Source organism: Lactuca serriola, chromosome 6 (assembly GCF_051521515.1).
Source record: "Lactuca serriola cultivar US96UC23 chromosome 6, Lser_US96UC23_V15, whole genome shotgun sequence".
NCBI classification, from domain to species: Eukaryota; Viridiplantae; Streptophyta; class Magnoliopsida; order Asterales; family Asteraceae; genus Lactuca; species Lactuca serriola.
The window spans coordinates 11,277,033-11,292,947 of NC_136413.1; the positions used below are offsets into that span (position 1 = coordinate 11,277,033).

At 38.5% G+C, this 15,915-nt stretch overlaps 1 pseudogene; it reads left to right on the forward strand.

The window, feature by feature from the left end:
• Positions 1-1,613: 1,613 nt before the first annotated feature.
• On the forward strand, positions 1,614-2,580 carry LOC145057822 (dehydration-responsive element-binding protein 1A pseudogene; annotated as a pseudogene).
• The last annotated feature ends 13,335 nt before the right edge of the window (positions 2,581-15,915 follow it).

Below are 15,915 nucleotides of genomic sequence, written 5' to 3' on the forward strand. Positions count from 1 at the left end.
CATGCTTACAGTTGTGGATTCTGTTTCAGGTACTTCGGATGATCATGACAAGGCGAAGGCTTGATCATGCACCTCCTCGTTTTTCATGATTATGATTTTTGGGGTTTCTCTAATGTTAAACTATTTGAAAACAATTTGTAATAAATGGTGGTTTTCGGATGTTTGAAATAGTTTAAATTTTTCATGAATTTATGGATGTTACATTGTTATTCTTTAAAATTTGCGCAAAAAAGATGCAGTCATATTTAAAGTCGTTTGATAGTGATTTGTCTATTATAAGTTTTATTTCTTTACTTCAACCAGGTGCAAGGAAAAGTCCATTTGATGATCAATGATTATTGTCACCTATTTTTGTTATATTATGTTATTTTTATGATTCTTATTATTATTATTATTATTATTATTATTATTATTATTATTATTGATTTTTACAATTAGGATATTTGTGTTGTTATTGAAATTGATTCTTTTAAAAAATCATATATCAGATCCTCAATAACACCACTGAAGCTCCGACTTCCACGATTGTGTGAGGAATCTTCGGAAGATGATATCTCTAGTTGACTTCAAATTAGTTTTAAAGTGTTTTCTAACATTGTTTTGTAGCTTGCATTTCTTTTCCACTTTCTAGTTTTCATATCATCGTACTCCTCATTTTTTTAATAGGTTATTTGAAACTATAAACTGGATTAAACAGTTTATAAGAGTTTTTTGATATATTTATAATTTGATTAATTTAAATTTATGAAATCACATATTACATTCATGTTTTTTGTCTTTATGGCGAAACACATTATTGTTCAGGTACCATACGCCAGAGAATTTTACTAGGTTTGTCCTTGTGGGTGGTTTTATTTGAACCAATAAATTGATAATGTTGATTTTCAGGTCTACATTGAATAATATTTTAGTTTTTAATTCTTAAATTGACTGTCTTCTATATTTTATCTTATGTATCCAAGACTTATAGATATTATTTCAAGATATCAAAGATAATTAGATAGATTTGTCATTTAATTGCTAATATAGTAACAAATGAAAGAAATATGCTATAAAACCAACTAATATCAATATATTGTTGTATATTTGTCGACTTGTCCACCGACCGGTAAGACACTAGTTATTTTTGTTTTAGAAAATGGATTGGGTTCAAAACCGACTAAAATTACGCAGTAAAAAACTATACTGCAAGCGTAGAAAAAAAAACCTTAAAATATACCGCTATATGTATTTGGCACCATTCGGTTTCTTTATTGAAAAAAAAAAATGTATTTGTGGGTTGCGGATCATTTTAGCCAATAGCTATATTTAACCGAAGTGTGCTCACCTATAATTAATATTATATTGGAATACTTCTTTAATATATATAAATATAATTATAATTTAACTAATAAACAAATATTTAAATTGTTATTTAACAAAATTTGTATAGAGTTTGCTTTGACACTTGCATGCTAAGGAAAATTAACACCACACTTCACACGTGCTCCTTTGCTATATCCGGCTTTGTCCGTGTGCGCGTATTTATCGTATGCACGGAGTGCCTCCTCATATTGCATCGCGCCACCCCCAGTATATATATATCCAACTAAAGTCATCCAAAATTTAGCATTTAAAAGTCAACAAAAAGTCAACAACAAAAAAACCTTAGCACTTTTTGTTTTTGAAATGAATTCACCAAGTCCATGTTCTGACCCGAACTCATACTCCCACCCAAGTCCGTTAAACCGACCCGATAGGATGAGCCGGTCTCACGATGGAGTAATACTAGCATCAACTAAGCCAAAGAAACGGGCGGGTCGGACAAAGTTCAAGGAGACCCGACATCCAGTTTATAGAGGGGTCCGAATGAGGAGATCAAATAAGTGGGTTTGTGAAGTACGTGAGCCAAATAAAAAGACTCGAATATGGCTAGGAACGTACCCGACTGCTGAGATGGCAGCCCGGGCTCATGACGTGGCAGCTTTGGCATTGCGTGGTAACCTTGCTTGTTTAAACTTTGCTGATTCTGTTTGGCGGTTGCCTGTGCCGATCACCAATAATCCCACTGATATCAGGAACGCGGCAGCCGAGGCTGCGGAGGCGTTTAGGTTGAAAGATATGGAGGTTGACGGTGGTGATGGGAGGAGAGATGTGAGTGATGATAAGGGTTCTGATGGGACGTTGTCGGAGAGTGAAGGAATGGCGATGGCGGAGGAGGTGGAGGTAGAGAGTTATATGGATGAAGAGGCGGTGTTTTACATGCATAGGTTGATTTCTGACATGGCAGAAGGTATGTTGATACCTCCACCTCCTTGCTTACGTGGATGGAGTTCAGATGACGTGGAAAGTCCAGATGCTGACATGTGTCTCTGGAATTTCTCAATTTGAAAGCGTGTAAACTCAATGGAGGCAATTTAATTAACAATATATATTTGTTAAAATTAACGTACAGAAGCTCATTTTTTATTATATTATCTTTTTAAATGGCTTTTTTAACAGAATATATAGTTATGAAGTTTTAACGTGATCAAGTGTTGATTTGGTTCTTTGAGAAGTTTAGAAACTTATTTTAATCTTTTTTAAAAGAAAGTTTTATAATATATTCTTTATAGATTATTGTTTGATTAAACTCTGAAGTTATGTAAATAAACTAGTTATATTTGATTCATTACTCCTTTTGTGTTATACTAAATTGACTTTTTAATGTTTGTGTCGATGTTCATTTATGATTTGTTGAAAATATACGAATTGTTATCATTATTGTTATTACAAGTACACTTCCCATAACTTTATATCTATAATGGTTTTATAATAGTCGGCTTTTTAATACTGTCAACTTTTTACTTAGATATGAAATGATAATGTTCTACACGTAGGTAAGTTAGTAAACCTTGGATTGTTAAACCATGTGGAAAATATTATTAGTAATGTGGTGACTCGAATTCATACGACTATGGTTATGGAAGTTCGTCTGTAGTGACTATAAAACATAAAACATAGAGAAAATTAGTCAATACACGAAAATTAGTATGAAAACCATATCGAAGCTCCGCTTTGCAAAAAAAACTAGGTAATTTGGTGTCGTTCGTTCATTGATATAAGGTCAAACTTTTCACACGTTTAACTACTTCTCTTTTATCATATATATTGTAGCTAATATTACAAACACATAATCGAAAATATATTTAATGATATAGATGTAGGATTGAAACTCAAAAAATAGAAGAAAAAAAAATAGTGATGTGATTAATAAAAGACCGAATTATATAAATGGTCCATACGAATTTGGTAGACTAGAGAGTTTGAATTAAAGTTCTTTTTCTTGCATCAATCGCTATTTACGTTCGTTTTGCTTGCATGACCGGTCCCTCCTCCTGTTAGAAATATGTTAAGCGTTTGTAAAGTTGTTTTACATTTGTTTTATCTTTGTTTTTTTGAATTTATAATTTTATCTTATTAATTATTTTGTATTTGTATTATTATATTCTAAGAATCCCATCCATGATCCACCCCCACTCTCATCTCTTTCGTCTCTCATTTCTCTTCTCTCACCGTCCTTGTAGTCCGACCTTCACCACCGACTAAATTAACAACCATCTCCTTAAGGAGAAATCTGTCTATAGTTCATTTTCAACCGGTGGTACTTGGGTATTATGCTCGGCACCATTACCATCATCTGAGTTCTCTGATTTACATCCAAGACAACATCGGATGGGGCTGGAGATTTACAATTCTGGTTGTGGTGGTTGTGATCACGCTAATAAGCTTGTTTTTAGCAATGAAGAGCGGAGGCTATCCTATGAATGTGAAACCATGACATTTGTTATTGAGGGGTATAACTGGCAATCATAAAATTGCTTATTCTAACGTGAAACATACATATGTTAAACAGGGATAATAAGCATTTATCATAAAATTAGTAAGAGGGTTTTCTATAATCTCAAGGCCATGATTAAGCACCTCGTGACATGTCTTCTTCATGGTCTCGTATAATTCTTTTTCCATATTTACAAAAGGTACACTATCATGGAGAATCATTTAAATACCACAGGAATACAAGAAAAAAAAAAGTAGAAAAACCCATTTTTTTTAGTAATGAACCTTGGAGAGTACTCATTTAAATTTCCATGTTATAAACCTTCATGATTTGAACTTTTTAAAGTTTAATGAATTATCAAATCTACACTTCATACAACTCTATAAAAAAATTATAATTTATTGAACTCTACAAAGTTTAATGGATTATATATTTAAAAATTAAAAAGTTATTTTTTCTTATTTAATAGTTTATTGAACTTCATATCCAATATAATTTCTCATAATAGTAGAGTTTAATTGATTGAGTGTTAATTACACATGTCACCTCACTTCATATCAAACATGATTTCCCATAATGTAATCTTGATATTTCTCATGAAAATCACATTTCATTGATTGATATATATATATATATATATATATATATATATATATATATATATATATATATATACACACACACACACACACACATGTTTACATCAAAAAGGGCGAAATACAATGAGCCAAATAAAAATACAAATACAAGACTATAAACAATACACTAACAGCCCTCGGCAGTGAGAACGAGAGGAGAAGACCGTTTAAGCTGGATTGAAAATCAAGAAAAAATGTTGAGGGGAGACTCTTGGTAAAAATATCGGCATATTGAGACGAAAACGGAACATGAAGGATGCAAACCTATCCCGTGGCAACTTTATCGCGAACAAAATGAAGATCAATCTCAATATGCTTAGTTCTTTGATGATGAATGGGATTGGACGACATCTAAACGACATTAACATTATTACAATAAGCAAGAGTAGCCCAGCGAGGAGAGTAATGTAAATCTAAAAGTAAATAACGAATCCAGCAAGTCTCGGCAACCGTATTAGCGACTCCCTGATATTCGGCTTCAACACTTGAGCGTGAAATAGTGTTTTGTTGTATCGAAGACCAGGGCAGAAGATTGTGACCCAAGAAAACACAATAACCCGAGGTAGATCTCCTAGTAACCGGGCAACCAGCCCAGTCGGCATCCGGATACCCACAAGATCACGATTAGGAGATGTAAATAGTTGAAGGCCATGATCGGTTGATCCTCAAATATAACGCAATATGCGTTTTAGAGCTGTAAAATATGGTTCCCTAGGATCATGCATGTATAGACATATTTGTTGAACAACGTATGTAATGTCTGGTCTCGTAAATGTAAGATACTTCAAAGCACCTACAAGACTACGATATAAAGTGGGGTCGGGAATAAGAGGCCTAGACCCATCAAATTTAGCATACAAATCAGCCAGTGTTCTGGCTGGCTTGCAGTTGAGCATAGACGCACATTCAAGAATCTCATTGGCATATTTTTGTTGTGATAGAAACAGACCATCGGATGTTCTCACAGCTGAAATACCAAGAAAATAATGAAGACCACCAAGGTCAGTCATAGAGAACTCCGTACCCAATAGTGTTATGATGTGAGTCAGTAAGTGCGACAACGAACCGGTAAGAACAATGTCATCGACATAGAGAAGTAAGTATTCCATATGAGATCCCTGCCTGTAGATAAATAGGGAGGAGTCATACTTACTATGAACAAAACCAATGCGTGAGATAAATGTGGCTAAGCGCTGAAACCATGTCTGAGGTTCTTGCTTGAGACCATAAATAGATTTTTGAAGGCGACGCACATGATTAGGTCTTGAAGTATCTCGAAAACCAGGAGGCTGTTGCATATACACTGTTTCATGTAAATGACCATGAAGAAAAGCATTCTTCACATCTAACTGTTTGATGGCCACTTGTGAGTGACAACGATGCTAAGAACCGTGCGAATGGTGGCAGGTTTAACCACAAGACTAAATGTCTCATCACAGTCAATGCTGGGTCATTGACTCCTAACATTAGAAACCAAACAAGCTTTATATCGCGATAAGGAGCCATCTACATTAAGTTTCTTTTTGAAAAACCAAATACAATTTATAAGATTAGCAGCAAGTGGTCTTGGCACAAGTATCCAAGTATTGTTAGAGATAAAAGCATTATATTAATTTGTCATCTCATTTAGCCAGTTAGGATCTTTAAATGCCCAAGAATAATTTTTAGCGACAGGAGATTCAGAGTCCACATGAAGATTAAGTTTCTGAATAGGTTTAAAGATTCCTTGTTTAGCGCGGGTATGCATGGGATGTTGAGATGGAGGATTAGCAATATGTGGAGGAGGTCCCTCAACAGGAGCTGATGTCACTCTATGAGGAGGAGAAGAGACCGACAGTGAGTTTGGAGAACTCGAAGGAGTTGGGGTGCCGAGGGAGGAAGTATCCTTAAATGAGGAATCGGCGCAAGAGGGAGTCTCGAGAGAAGAGTTGCCCTCGGAGTGAATAGTAGTATTTTGTGAGAGACGAGTAAAAAGAGCAGGTCAAGGAACATGATCGAGAAATGAGTAGGAAGGAGATATGACTATTTGATTTGTGTCAAGGTTGAGATAACGATATCCTATGACGAGATATGACTATTTGATTTGTGTCAAGGTTGAGATAACGATATCCTATGTGATTAGAAGGTTAACCCAGAAAAATACAAGGTGTAGATTGCAGAGAAAGTTTATAGGAAGCCTTGATATGAGGAAAGCAAAGGCACCCAAAAAACACGAAGGTGAGCGTAAGAGGGTTGTTTTTGAAAGAGTTTGTGAAATGGAGTGTCATTTTCTAGGTTGGTTGTAGGTAAAATGTTAAGAAAATGAGCAGCCATATGAAGAGCTTCAACCCATTAGGTGGGAGGAATACGAGCATTGAAGAGAAGGGTACGTATGACATTGTTAATGGAACGAAGAATGCATTCAGATTTACCATTTTGTTGGGATGCATAGGGACATGAGAAACGCATGTGGATGCCATGTTGATCACATAATTGATGAAGTTTATGATTTTCATATTCACCCCCGTTGTCACATTGAATAGATTTGATTTCGGTTTTAATTAGTTGTTGACAAATGAACGAAAAAGAACAAATTTATCAAAGACATCAGACTTCGCACGTAAAGGATAAACCCACACATAATGAGAAAAATCATCCAAAAATACGACATAATATTTAATGCCACTAGTACTTTCAATAGGAGATGTCCACACATCATAATGCACAAGTTCAAAGGGGGACAAAGAAGTAGATGAAGATAAGCTAAAAGGCAATTTAACATGTTTGCCTAATTGACATGCATGACATAAACTAGATTGTTTATTATAAGAACAAGAAATAGACTTAGTGTGAACTAAGTGATTGAAGTCATGATGACTGGGGTGACCAAGACGTTGATGCTATAGGGAAGGAGAAATGGAAAGTAAAGCTTGAGTTGTTGGAGTAGTGACAGGATAAAAATCACAATTGTTTTCAGATCGCATGAGAATTTGTTTGGTTTGAAGATCCTTCATAAAAAACCAATGGGGTCCATTCAATAGAACAATTATTTTCACAAACAAAACGGCAAACAGAGATAAGATTTTTAATGATTGATGGTGTGATCAAAACATTTTTAAGATGTAAGGTGTGAAACATATTATTGTGTGGAAGAATGGAATGTCCCATTTTAGTCACAAAAATAGAAGATGTGTCTCCTACTAAAATAGAAGAAGAAAATAAATGATTGTCTGAAACAGACTTGAGAATACATACGTTGGTGTGTACGTGAGATGTAGCTCTGTTGTCCATATACCAGCCATCTTGACTTGGGTCGTTTAATGACATAGTATTAAACATTTGAGGAAGAGAAGTGGGCTCTGGATTTTTTGAATATGTGTTTTTGGGCCACAAAAAGGTTTAAGAGAGTGATTAATCTGGTAAGCTTGCTGTAGACCAAAAAAATGGTGTTGTTGGGATGTATTCGGTTGGACCCAAGGCTGTCTTGGCCAAATAAAAATACAAATACAAGACTATAAACCATACACTAACACATCATAGTAGAGTTTAACTGATTGAATGTTAATTAGACATGACATCTCTTTCAAATCTCCTATTACACTATAAAAGCAAGTGGCAAGCATCATACTGACACACATTTGAACAATTTTTATGCAAGGTTCAAGTTATTATTTTGTAATCAAATCATAAATGCATATAAGTATGCAAAATGAAAAGAATCAAAAAAAAAACGGAGATGAAAGAAGAAAAATAATTTGAATAATCAAAGAAAATTATGTGAGAAAAGGTGAATATACACAACAAAGACATTGGATCAAAAGTCCTTACAAAATTTATAGGTGTACGTATCATTTCCTAGTTTATGACTTAAGACTGTGACCAAGTATTACTAATTTAAAATCTTTTACTGTGTAATTATGTGCGGTGAAAATGAATGATATATATATATATATATATATACACACACACACACACACAAAGAGGGGGGGCAAGATCAGTGGAGCACTAAATTGAGGGCGAGAAACAACAAACTTTTTATCTATAGTGAATTTAGGTACCAAATTTCACATGTGCATGTACATACATATACTAAGACAATTGGAAAGAAATTGACAAAAAAATTATTTGAATGTACATATGCACATTTTTTTGAAAATCTATATTTGCACAAGGCAATTAAATACATATGATTATGTTTATGGATATGCATATGGACATGTATATGCATAAGAATAAGTATATAACATATGTATATTCATATGCATATTAATAAGCATATGCATGTGCATAAGAATAAGTATATACATATGTTGGATTAGGTGTGTAAGCCCATAATTAAAATTGGTATATACTTGAATTGACAGTAGAATAGTCTTTTTGGGTTGCCCTCAAACCTAGCATTTGGACAGGATGATTTTTGGAGAGAGAGATTAATTTATTATCTAAATAATAAATTAAATAATTGGTTTATTAATGTGTTATGAAAATAATATATTAATTAGAAATCATATTATTTGATTAATAATTAATTGGAAATTAACTGCAATAATTTTGGGATTAATGTGATTAATTAAAAATATAGGGACTATTTTGTTATTTATTAATAGTTGAGAAAGGAAAGATCTAGAACCTTGATAGTTAGTTTTGTTTACTTCTTTTTATAGTTTATTTTAGCATATTTCATTCATAATTTAGATAATTTCCATGCATATTTTCCCTTTTGTAGTTTTATGACTATTTCAGGTATTTTCGAATCTTGTGAGCATAATTGCAGGTTTTCGGGTCTAGCGGAGCTGGAGTGTTCGGGACGTATGGGAAGCGATGAGATTTGGTAGACAAAAATGATGTTAGGCTTGGTGATTGTGGAGATGATGCATGGAGCGAGCTTGATGGTTATTTGAAGGCTTGGAGAGAAATAGACTTTAAATTTGCAAGATACGGGAGTTTATTCAAGCTTGCATAGATTGTTAATCGGGAGAGTGCACGAGCTTTGGAGGATTTGGAGAGGTCAAATTGGGCTTAAAATGAAGAAAAACTTGAAGAAAATGGGCTAGGAGGTGATTGGATTCGATCTGGGCTAAGTGGGCTAAGCTATGGAGGCCCAAAACCTCAAAGATGTTACATCCAGGGACCACCCGCGCAACCCACCCGCGCAGCAGCACGCGGGTCACGCAAGGCTCTGCAGGGGCATTTTCGGAAATCCATTTGGAAGGCTATTTGAGGAAGGTTGGTGCCCATCTTTTGGAGACTCTTAGACATCCGATTTTTGGAGATTCTCTCTGGAGTTTTGAAGACTTTTGAAGGCCAAGAACCCTTGAAGAACATCATATTTTTACCTCTTGATTCTTGCTTAATGTTTGGTACAAATTTCTCTAACTTTGTTTCTTTGTGTTTAGCCATGCTTGGCTAAACTAATCTTGGTTGACTTTTGGTTAATCCTTTGAACTTTTGTTGAATGTTGAAGAATCCATGAACATGTTCTTAAATCTTTATGGGAATGTTTTGTGTTTTAACATCTTATCACTACTTGTATGTTTTAGTTCATGAGTTTAAATGTGTTTGTGGTGATTAGTTGGCTAATTTCTTGATTAAGTAAAGGATCCTCAAATTAGCAAGCAACAAATGATTTTTGTGTTGTTTTTGCTTCACACAATCATAAAAGCATTTCCTCCAACATGGTGGTGAAAGCATTTGACCCCTCTTGGATTTGGTGACTTTTTGGTTCTTAATGCTAGTTGACTTTCACTAATTACATGCTATTTGGAATTAGTGACTTTGACTAAGGAAATTGTTGTGAGCTTCTCTAGCCATTTCAACAATTAAGAAAAGTCTAGGTAATCTCAAGCTCCTTGGATTACTATAGCCAAATTAAGGATTTAAATCAAAGTATTGCACCATTGGATTCTAATGATATGTTCATCAAAAGTCAAAGTGAGGAAACTTTAAGTCAACCATCTCTCCCTTATTGATTTTACATCAAACTCTTATTTTTGTTGCATTTGTCTATTTAAATCATAGTTAATTCTAGTTTGTTTCAAGTATTTCAAAACACCAAAACCCCCCATTTTATTTTTATTGTCATTTTACAAGTATTTTTACAAAGATATTTTTCATAGAGTTATAAATTGAACCAATCTCCGTGGATTCGATCCCTTTACCACTATACACTATTTTAGTGTGTAATATTTAAGGTTATTATTTGTGTTGGCCTCGACAACCACCAAACCTCATGAAAGAGATGGACGAAAATCTCTAGGGAAACCCTAGAAGATTTCATTTAAGGCCCCTTGGACAAGGGGATTGGGCTGCTTGGTCACCAAGCAAGGGATTTATAGCATATTCCTTAAACCCTAGCTTTGGCACCAAGTTTCCTCAACTATATAAGGAGTCCCTAATTCATTCTCTTGCTAGTTTGGATGTGATTCCATTAGAGACATGACACTTGTAGTGCTTGCTTCCAAGAGATCAACAAAGAGAAATTCTAGTTGTTTGTTATAACAACTAAAAGGTATTTAATCCTAAAACCCTCTAATGTTAATTTCGAAAATTGTATAGGGTTTGCAAGTTTCTTTTTGATGTTCTTAGTTATAGGTTCAATAGAGAAAACATAGATCCTATTTAGGCTGCATGCGAACTTAAGGGTTTTAATTTTGTTTGTTTACCTAAATCTCATCAGTGTTATCAAAGCATTTGGTTTGTTTTAAATTGAATTGTTATAATTGTTAAATTTGATCAATTAGGGTTTATGGACATTAAACCCTAAGAGGCCATGAATTTCAACAACGGTTAGGGTTTTTAGAAACCCTAGTCCCTCCCCGCTTATTTCGAAATTTATGGCTAAGGTTTTGAAACTGTAACAACGCAAATTTTCAAACAAATTTTTCATTTAAAATAAAGTGATTTTACTCAACCAATAGCATTTATTCCATGTTTCATATCAAATACATATATAAAATCCCCAAGATCTCAAATAGCAGCAGTGTGTATGCATCATGCCGGCGCCTTCCCACGGTCCTCGCTAGTACCTGAAACACATACATAACAACTTGTAAGCATAAATGCTTAGTGAGTTCCCCAGTATACGACTTACACATATACGCCTTTCCAGGCCCTGACCTTCCGGTCCACAATACATTGCCTTCCGGCCCGTAACATAATCGCCTTCCGGCCCATAACATATTGCCTTCCGGCTCGTAACATATTGCCTTCCGGCCCATAACATATTGCCTTCCGGCCCGTAACATATTGCCTTGTTACTGCCTTCCGGCCCGTAACATATTGCCTTCCGGCCCATAACATTTACGACACATAATACATTTAATCTAGCACACATAGCACATATATCATACATCATACCTGACCTTTCTGTCACATAACATATCGCCTTCCGGCCCGTATAAACATACATATCATGCATAGCAACTACCTTTCTATTTATAGCATAAATAACACATATCATATTCGACCTTCCGGTCTCACAGTCAAACCCTTCCGGGTGTAGTATAGTGAGAAGACTCACCTCGTGGTAATGAAAACTATCAACTCTTGAAACCACTCGCACTCGATCCGCCGATCTGCAGACTCCCTATAATACCATATACCCTTATTAATACTCTTATCATCCAAGACAACTGACCCTAAGAAATTACATGCAGGTCAACTCTGGTCAACGGTCAACTTGACCGGACTCGTCGAGTGCAAAGGCGACTCGACGAGTCTAGACGTCCTCCCCAACTTTCCCTGTTGTTCCCTTTCTACTCGTCGAGTATCCCCCTTGACTCGACGAGATCCACGTGGAAGAATCGCGGGGCCACCCCGACTCCACTCGCCGAGTCTGAAGAACAACTCGGTGAGTCCCAGTGAATCTTCAAGCTACTCGCCGAGTCTGAAGAACAACTCGGCGAGTCCCAGTAAATCTTCAAGCTACTCGCCGAGTCTGATCATTGGACTCGGCAAGTCCATGCCATGCAGACGAGCAACTGCTTCCTGAAATACATATGGTCCCGAGATATACAATCATGGGACTTTCTGGACTTCTAAACATCTTATTACTGGGGTATAAAAGTCTGGGTAATAACATAATAACCCATCCAATCACTAAATGGGTTTCATAAACCCTAGATTCGTATACACATCAAAATAACAGAAATGGTCCGAGTATTACCTGAAAACGCACTCTCTGTGTCCCCAAACCTCAAGACTCGATCCTCCTTGATATTCCTTTGGCCAAACTCTTCTTCTTCTTGCCTAACAAGTTCCTCCAAGTTCCAATAGCTTTCTCTCCTGCTCTAGACGTCCACAACGATTAGGGTTCTTCTCAATCGGCCAAAAGACGGACAATGACGGCCTAAGAGGCGTTATATACGATCCAAAACCAAACGGCTAGGGTTTCTGCTGAACAGCGTCGACTCGCCGAGTCCATATCTGGACTCGTCGAGTCCAGTCGCGAACCCGCGACCAAGTCTGCGGTCCTACTCGGCGAGTCTGGCTCCAACTCGCCGAGTCCCTTCCTAAAATGCCCCCAAAAATAGTTTTAAAGCAATACCTGAAATTCCGGGCTGTTACAACTCTCCCCCACTAGAACTAGACTTCGCCCTCGAAGTCTCACTCTGCGAATAACTCCGGATGTTGCTCCCGCATCTCACGTTCCGGCTCCCAAGTCATCTCCGATCCCTTCCGGTGTTGCCACTGAACCAACACCAGAGGTACCTCCTTGTTTCGCAGAACCTTGATCTTCCGATCCCTGATAGCTACTGGTCTCTCGGCGTAATTCAGACTCGCATCCACCTGAATATCCTCTAACGGAACCACTGCCGATTCATCGGCTATACACTTCCTCAACTGTGATACGTGAAAGGTATTGTGAATCTGTCCCAACTCTGCTGGCAACTCTAGCCGATAAGCTACCCGACCTACTCTTGCAATTACCCGAAATGGACCTATGAACCGGGGTCCCAACTTGCCCCTCTTTCTGAACCGGATCACTCCTTTCCAAGGAGAAACCTTCAGGAGAACAAAGTCGCCAACCTGGAATTCAAGCTCGGACCGGCGTCTGCCCGCATAACTCTTCTGTCGGCTCTGGGCGGTCAATAACCTCTGCCTAACCTGCTGAATCTGCTCTGTCGTTTGGAGTACGATCTCTGTACTGCCCATCACTCTCTGTCCCACCTCTCCCCAGCAAATGGGAGTCCGACACCTCCTACCATACAACAACTCAAAAGGTGGCATACCAATGCTCGAATGATGGCTGTTGTTGTAGGAAAACCCAGCCAAGGGTAAATGCGCATCCCAGCTACCCCCGAAGTCTAACACACACGCTCTAAGCATGTCTTCCAATGTCTGAATCGTCCGCTCGCTCTGACCGTCTGTCTGGGGATGGTATGCGGTACTAAAATGTAGTTTAGTACCCAGCTCCTCATGGAATTTCTTCCAGAACCTGGAAGTGAAACGTACATCACGGTCTGAAACCATCGAGATCGGCACTCCATGCCGAGATATTACCTCTCTCACGTATAACTCTGCCAACTTCTCCGCTGATGAACTCTCGCTAATGGCAAGGAAGTGTGCACTCTTCGTCAATCTATCCACAATCACCCAAATTGCATCGACTCCCCTGGCAGTTCTCGGCAATTTGGTGATGAAATCCATAGTAATCTGTTCCCACTTCCACTCGGGAATCTCCAAGGGCTGCAACTTACCATGCGGTCTTTGGTGCTCGGTCGTAACCCTACGGCAGGTCAAAACACCTCTCAACGAACCATGCGACGTCTCTCTTCATACAAGGCCACCAATATTCCTTCCTCAAGTCCAAATACATCTTCGTAGCACCGGGATGGATCGAGAATTTCGATCTATGAGCCTCCTCCATCAAAGTAGTACGCGTACCGCCCACGAATGGTACCCAAATCCGACCTTGAAACGTCAGAAGTCCTCGTCCATCCTTAACGAACTCTGAAATTAACCCAACGACCCGCTCTTTCTTCTGCATCTCGGATCTCACAACCTCGGCCTGCGCCCCACGAATAGCATCCAATACCGGAGTCATCACCGTCAGTCTCAGACATACATCTCGCAATGGAGTGCTCTCCGCCCTACGACTCAATGCATCGGCTACCACATTAGCCTTGCCTGGGTGGTATAGGATCTCACAGTCATGATCCTTAACCACGTCCAACCATCTCCTCTGACGCATATTTAGGTTGGGTTGATCCATCAAATACTTCAAACTCTTATGGTCCGTGTATATGGTACAACGAACCCCATACAGGTAGTGACACCAAATCTTGAGAGCGAACACTACTGCCCCCAACTCCAAGTCATGCGTGGGATATCTCTCCTCGTGAGGCTTTAATTGCCTCGATGCATAAGCTATCACATGGCCCCTCTGCATCAACACTGCACCCAGTCCCGAAATCGATGCGTCGCAATATACAACAAAATCTTCCATCCCTTCCGGGAGGGCTAATACCGGGGCTTCGCACAGTCTCTGGCGTAGTGTCTCGAAGGAAGTCTGTTGCTCGGGTCCCCATGAGAATGTAACACCCTTCCGGGTCAATCTGGTGAGCGGTACTGCGATCTTGGAGAAGTCCCTAATAAACCTCCGATAGTACCCCGCCAACCCAAGGAAACTCCTGATCTCGGAAGGTGACTTTGGTGCTTCCCAACTCATCACTGCTTCCACCTTGGCCGGATCGACCAATATCCCTGACTGATTTACAACATGTCCAAGAAATTGGACCTCCCGCAACCAGAAGTCCATTTGGAGAATTTTGCATATAGCTTCTCCGACCTCAGTACCTCAAGGACCTCTCTCAAATGTCCCTCATGCTGCTCTCTAGTTCGCGAATACACTAGGATGTCGTCGATAAATACAATCACAGACCGATCCAGCATCGGCCTGCAAACCCTGTTCATGAGGTCCATGAACACTGCAGAGGCATTGGTGAGCCCGAAAGGCATCACCACGAACTCATAATGCCCATACCGCGTCTTGAACGATGTCTTCTGAACGTCCTCATCCCGTACTCTTACCTGATGGTACCCTGATCTCAAATCGATCTTGGAAAACCAAGATGCCCCTTGCAACTGATCGAATAGATCATCGATCCTCGGTAACGGATAGCGGTTCTTGACCGTCACCTTGTTCAACTCCCGGTAATCAATACACATCCGGTGTGAACCATCCTTCTTCTTGACGAACAGAATCGGTGCTCCCCACGGCGAGCTACTCGGCCGAATAAATCCCTTCCCCAGCAACTCCTGGAGTTGCGAGGACAACTCTTGCATCTCTGGAGGTGCAAGACGGTAAGGCACCTTCGCAATAGGCGCAGCCCCCGGAATCAGATCGATACCAAACTCCACTTGCCTCGCAGGAGGTACTCCCGGCAACTCCTCGGGAAAAACATCTGGAAACTCACGCACCACTGGAACCTCCTCCACTGTCCTCGGTCTCTCGGAAGCCTCCCGCGTATCCATCACATACGCCACAAAACCTTTGCA